The following is a 7,366-nucleotide window of genomic DNA, read 5'->3' as shown; positions in this document are numbered from 1 at the left end:
TCACAACAAAATGATCAATATTTTTCTTTGTTTGTTTTACTTACCTTTATAAAAGAAAACTGTATGAGCTGTCATTTAAAAAATTTCTGAGGCTGGGCATGGTGGTTCATGCTTGTAATCCCAGCACTTTGGGAGGCCGACAGGGGAGGATCGTTTGAGCCCAGGAGTTCAAGAGCAGCCTAGGCTGAAATTAGGTGAGAGATTTTAGGTATTAACCCAGCCAGTAAAAAAACTATCAATGGTAATTTCCTGAATTTGAAATTATAATATTAAAAATTCATCATTTTATTTCCTTCTCTGTATGAATATCTCTTATCATCAAATAATCTCTGATTCTACATATTATTAATCAGTTCATTATCATTATCATACATGGTTGGAGTAAGAGAGCTTTCGATTCCTGCTGGGTGACTATGAAAATCTCTAAGCCACCAGGTGGCAGAGTGTCCTTGGTTTTAGATTGAGCATTGCATTTTTTTTTTTTTTTTTTTTTTTTTTCACTGATTGCCAAATGAACTAATAGTTTACAGCTATTATGAGCAACTTTTAAACCTTTTACTCACGTACCCCTAAAATCATTTTGAAAACATGTGCATCACCCACAAACTTTTAAGTTTACATATATTTCAACAAAAGTTTAAATAACCAAGGAGATGTAACTTTTGGCATACTGTAGAAACTTTAAAATAAAATTGTTACATCAATCTTTACATACATCTAATAGAACACAAAACATTATAGGGGTCGATAACCACCATCATCTGTTTTTAAACATTCTGAAACAAGCTCATCTTTCATAGTCGGATGCTTTATATTACTCCTTTTTTCCTTGAATCTCATTTTCCATTTTATCTCCTCTACAGAATTTTATACTAATATGAAATATTTTATAATTAAAAAGCTGTGATCACCCTATTGTACTTCTCTGCAACAAGAGTATGTATATAGATATTTTATTTTTTATTTCTCGTGACCAAAGGTGTTGAACGTCAAAATTTTACTAACATACAGTTATCCAACACCATAAACGTATTACTTTTGATAAATAGTTATAACAAAAAGTGAAATTAATTGGAAATGCATTCCTGAATGAGTCAGCTTAGGGGGTTAGAAGTTTTCATTGTTTGGGGCCCAGGATTCTTACACTCCCAGGCAGTGCACTGCAGTAAGATTCTGGATGGGAAGAGGCGGGGGCTTTTGTAAAGTAGAAGGTTGCTTGTGAAAGAAGAGACAGGAAAAGGAGATCCAGCCTAATGAAATCTTGTTAATTTTAACATAATGGGCGCAGGTTAATTTTAGGAAAGAATATGTATATGAGCTGATGATCTAGAAATTTGTTTTCTTAAAACAGTGGTTCTCACCTGGGGGAGATTTAGCCCACAGGGCACATTTGGCAATGTTTGGAGACATTTTTGGCTGTCACACTGGGGGCAGGGTGCCGGCATCTATTAGGTAGAGGACAGGGCTACTGCTAAACTACTCTGTTCCCAAAGCAACACAGCTGAGAGCCTGAAACCTAGCAAGTGCTCAATAAATGTTTGTAGAAAGGGAAAGACAACAAAAAGGAGGGAAGGAATCACACAATTGGCTGCAGAGGGAGCTACAATAAGATGACTGGACTCTTGCAATTAAATTTGCTGAAAACTTCAGAGTACTGTCTTCTCTTCTGTGTTTATACAGTTTTCTTATCCGAAAGGAGAAATTCGAGGAATAAAATTTAAAACGTCTACATTTTCCCAGTATATATTTTCATTAATTAGAGAAATCCTGAAAAACACAAAAAAAGACCAAAATGACCCCTAATTGTACCACTTAAATATCTACAGAGAATGATAAATAGCAGCCCCTGTTTTGCTTATCTCATCCCACTTTGCCTAGATAACATCTGCTAATTAGTTGATGCCCATTCCTTCATAATTTTTTCAAAGTTTTTTTTTTTTCTTTTGATGGGAGTTTCGCTCTTGTTGCCCAGGCTGGAGTGCAATGGCACGATCTTGGCTCACTACAACCTCCACCTCCCAGATTCAAGCGATTCTCCTGCCTCAGCCTCCTGGGTAGCTGGGGTTATAGGTGCCTGCCACCATGCCCAGCTAATTTTGTTGTATTTTTAGTAGAGACAGGGTTTTACCATGTTGACCAGGCTGGTCTCGAACTCCTGACCTCCGGAGTGATCCACCTGCCTTGGCCTCCCAAAGTGTTGGGATTACAGGTGTGAGCCACCGGGCCCAGCCTTTTCTAAGTTTATAAAGAACAATTTATACCTTTAAACTTTAGAGTATAGAATATTAAGATGGCTTCAAAATTGCCTATTTGAGAGATTCTTTCTTTCCTAATATTAAAAGCACAGTGGTCCATCGGGGGTATATATGTATACTCACACACACACGCGTGCACACACACACCTACACACATATTATTGTGTACTATGACAAACAAATGACCATACTTTAAAAATAATCTTTATTGAGATATCATACTGCTAAAGTTTAGAAACATCTCCTTGGGGGTTTAGGTAACCGCAAAGTTAGAGGGAACCCAGCCCTCTATAAGACCCACTGCCCTCCTGACACTAATCGCAGGTTTGGGGGATCGGTCCCAAAACCGCCCTTGAGTTCAGTTATTCACTAGAGGGACTCACAGAGCTCACTGAGAACTGTGATACTCACAGTTATGGTTTATTACAGGGAAAGGTTACAGATTAAAATCAGCCAAGGGAAGAAGCACAAAGAGCAGAATCCAGGAAAAACACCCAACATAGAGCTTGTGTTGTTCTCTCCCCATGGAGTCTTAGACGTGATTTTCTCAGTGCGTGTCTGTAACAATATGCGTGGAATATTGCCAAGTAGGGATGTTTTCACGGGCCTCCATTATGCAGGTGTGATTGATGGCCTGTGTGGCTGATCTCTGACTCTGGCAAGCTGATACTGTGTGACTCAAACCCCCACCCTACATCCCATTGTTGGTCTTTCTGATGGGATCAGCCCCACCCTAAATACTATCTGGCACGGCTAGATCCCACCTTACATGACATTGTTAGACTACTAGCATAATCCAAGGCCCCCAGGTAAACAAAGACGCTCCTATCTCCTATGACATCCAAGGGCTTAGATGTTACCATCCAGAAGCTGAGGGCAAAGGCCAGACCTCTTTGGGTGTAAATTTAAATTCTTTACTACACATATATACATACAATCTATATATAGCCATTTTAAGTGTACAGTTCAGGCTGGGCGCCGTGGCTCATGCCTGTAATCCCAGACTTTGGGAGGATGAGGTGGGCAGATTACCTGATATCAGGAGTTTGAGACCAGCCTGACCAACATGGTGAAACCCCTTCTCTACTAAAAATACAAAAAGTAGCTGGGCATGGTGGCATGTGGCTGTAGTCCCATCTACTTGGGAGGCTGAGGTGGGAGAATCACTTGAACCCAGAGGTGAAGTTTGCAGTGAGCCAAGATTGCTCCCCTGCACTCCAGCCTGGGCAACAGAGTGAGATTCTATCTCAAAAAAAAAAAAAGAAAAAGAAAAAAGAAAAGAAAAAATGTACAGTTTAATGAGTTTTGAAAAAATGTATACATCTGTGTAACCACCACCACAATCAAGAAAAAGGACATTTCCAGTACCCCAGAAAGTTCCCTCTTGTTCCCTTGTGGTCAGTTCCTCTCTGCCCCCTGGCAGATTTCCCCTTTTTAGAATTTCATGTATAAATGGAATCATACAATATGAATGATTTGCTGTCTGGCTTCTTTCAGGCAGCATGTTTTTGGGATTCATGCATAGTGTGCCAGCCGTGTGTTAGTGCTAGGTAATATTTAATCTCCTATGTATGTGCTGCAATGTGTCTCTATATTCATCTGTTCAACATTTGGGCTGTTTACAGTTTTAGGCTACTTTGGACAAAACTGCTATAAACATTCCCATATATGTGTTTGTGTAGACATGTTTTCATTTATTTTGGGTAACTCGCTTGGAGTGGAATTGTTGGGTTGGATGGTAATCATGTGTTTAATTTATAAGAAACTGCCAAACTGTTTCTATCGTGGTTCTAACATTTTACGTTCCTGCCAGTAAAGTATGAGAATCCAATTGCTTCACAGCCTCTCTAGCACCTCAGGCTTTCTAACTTTAGCCATTTTCATGGGTGTATAGAGTAATTACTTATTGTGGTTTTAATTTGCATTCCCTGGTGACTTTTTATGAGTTTACTGGCAACCATACATCTTCTTTTGTGAATCTGATGAGATTCTTTGTCTATTTTCAACTGGGTTGTCTCTCTTCTCATTGATTTGTACGAGTTCTTTATATTTTTTGGATATATCCTTTTCCAGATATGTATGTTTGTAGCTTGCTTTTTTTTAATCTCTTAGTGGTATCTTTTGAAAAGCAGATTTAATTTTGATGAAACTGAAGAAAACTACATTTTAAAATGGTGCTGTGAACTGTGAATACATTTATAGCTATTTCGTTGCCATCCAAAAATTCTACAAACGTTATCCAACAGGAAACTGATGAATTTTAGAGGAGTGCCCCCTTACAAAGCTTTTCTCCTAAAAATAAGTGGTGTTAATAGTAATATTACACAGTTTCTCACAGATCATCCACCAAGTCCTTCTTTGGTGGGAAAGGCAGATGCTTTACAAGAAATAGGTATTAATTCTACTTCCTACTCTATTTTTTCTTTACATAGTAGACACAAAAACCATTAAAGCTGGCTGGGTGTGGTAGCTGACGCATGTAATCCCAGCACTTTGAGAGGCTGAGGTGGGTGGACCTGAGGTCAGGAGTTCAAGACCAGCTTGGGCAACATGGTGAAACCCTATCTCTACTAAAAGTACAAAAGTTAGCTGGGCATGGTGGCGCATGCCTGTAGTCCCAGCTACTCGGGAGGCTGAGGTAGGAGAACAGCTTGAGCCCAGGAGGCGAAGGTTGCAGTGAGCCAAGATTGCACCATTGCACTCCAGCCTGGGCAACAAGAGTGAGACTCCATCTCAAAATAATAATAATAATAAAATTTAAAAAAAATTTTTAAACCATTAAAGCAACCAAATAGTACAATATTGGCTACTACATTGCTTTGGCTGCTACATTTCAGTCACTGTGCTAAAATAATTAATCCTCATGGAAACTGTGTGAAGCAGATATTTTTGTCTTCGTATTCAGATACTCAGATAAGGACAGTGAGTTCAGAGAAATTAAATACCTCAATGAATATCACACAAAGAGGTGGCTAAGCTGTGATTCCAAGCTAGGTCTAATTCCAAAGCTGGTGTTCTTAATTAATATTCTGTATCTGTTCAGGACATGTACAAATCAAATCATAGACATTTGATTTTAGATATACCAAATGTTGATTTTGGCAGGTTGTAGAGGGAGTAGAGGGCTGAGGAGAGGGGATGGGGGACAAAGATTAGGTCTGTAACTTATTTTGGCAGGGGCTGTTCATGCCTCCAGTTCCTCATCCCCTAGATAGGCTTGATAACTTTACGAGGGTCAGAGTAGCCAAGCCAAACTGAACCAATTTAAACACATTCAGAAGCAGAACTGCTTCAGATAATCTAACCAGTTAGCAGGACATTCAGCTTATCACACGCTCTGCTGGAATTTCTCGGGATCCTTCTTTTGTTAAAGAATATTGGAGAGTGACTTCCTGAAACTTTATGCTAAGGCTTGATCTAACAGTTCACATGTAATCAATACTTATCTCGCTACCACTTATGTCAGATCTCCTCATTAAAGTCATGTAATTATTTGGAATCTTATCCTAGTGATTAACACAATTAATGCCAACTCTCTTTTGAAACCTTTAATGCATTGTTATTTTCCAACTTGGCAGATGTGAAGTTCCTTTAGTTTACTGAAGCTGCAAGTTTGGGACTTCGGCAGTCTCACATTAGTAGTCACACATTCCACTAACACCCTTCCTTCTACTTGATGCCCTGAGTGGATGTCACTTGCACAGCAAACATCAAATGCTCAGTGAGAACATTAAGTTATAACTGCTTTAATCAGCAATATAGCGTCCACTATTGTATAATTACACTGAATTCTGACTCTTTGGATTTTCCTTTTTACAGTTAATTGTCGCATTTGAAAATCCAGATGATCTTGACTAGTCAGACTGAGAGGAATTAAAAGACTGTGCATAACCTATTAGAAGTTATGCACTTATTAATAAAAAGACAAATCTGTGTTTTCCTCCTCCTTTAAAAATCAAGCACCAAAACAATAATTTAGTTTTCGAATGCATTAATATGGTATTCAACTGCATTGTGGAAGGAAGGAGTAAATTAGAAAGAAAGTGATAGTTATATGTGCTTAGAAATGGGCTGTTTTCAACCAAGGGAAAAAGGAACCCTTATACAAAGGTCAATGCTCTTTTTTTTTTTTTAATTGCAAAATAATATTTAAAAGATAGTTAAAAGACTTTCAAGTCTTTTAAGAAATGACAGTTAAAAGAGAATTTTGCAGCCTTTTCTTTTATCATAAACTATAACAGGAGGTGAAATCCACAGTTTTCTGAAATTTTGTCTCATTTAAGCTTCCAAAATGTTTCTTACTTTTAAGCCTGAAAAACATTAAAACACTTTTATCCTGAGAAGTTTGTGTCACGTTCGTATCTGCTCTGATCCTCCCACAATCCACTATTTGATTATTAAAGGTAATTGGCACTTAGCATCAAATCTTTAATACACTGATATCTAAGTATCTAATTTTCTTACTATCAGACAGGAATTTAGACTTCTTATAAAGTTTTTATGCTTATTTGATTGTTGCTGCTTATAATTAAGGCCTCAATAATCATAAAAACATTCCAATAAATGTTTCAGATATAAAAGAAATTTAAGCAATATTTTTAAAAACTAGGGTGAAAAAAATGACAATAGCCATGTCTTTCTCCCTCTCTGAACATATTCCCTGAAAAAACTCCCCGAAAAAAGTTTCTCACTAGAAATAATTATGAATATATTTTCTGTGCTTCACAAATGAGTTGTAAATATAAAAAAAGGAAGTCAGATAAAATATGTATACTAAAAAGGGAGAAAAGACATATAAATAATATACTTTGTTCCTTTGGAATCCTATTTTCAAAGTGCTTTACAAATTACCATATTCTTATAGTATTTTGTGAGTTAAGTAGGTAGTTAATATTCTTGGTAACTCAGATCATAAAGAGATAATGCATAAAGAGATCATAAAGAGGTAAAATATGCTAAATTGTCCACATCCCTTGAGCCTGCACCTGAGTACTTTGTCCACGCTTTTCTCCTCTGTCCATGGTGCTCTGCCTAGGGGATGTAGATAGCCATCCCACCCTATAGGGGTTAGCTGGGCCAACTAAGAAGGGGCCATGACAAAGAATAGCTTA

Source organism: Gorilla gorilla, chromosome 3 (genome assembly GCF_029281585.2).
Source record: "Gorilla gorilla gorilla isolate KB3781 chromosome 3, NHGRI_mGorGor1-v2.1_pri, whole genome shotgun sequence".
Lineage (NCBI taxonomy): Eukaryota > Metazoa > Chordata > Mammalia > Primates > Hominidae > Gorilla > Gorilla gorilla.
Note: the sequence above shows the minus strand (reverse complement) of the source record.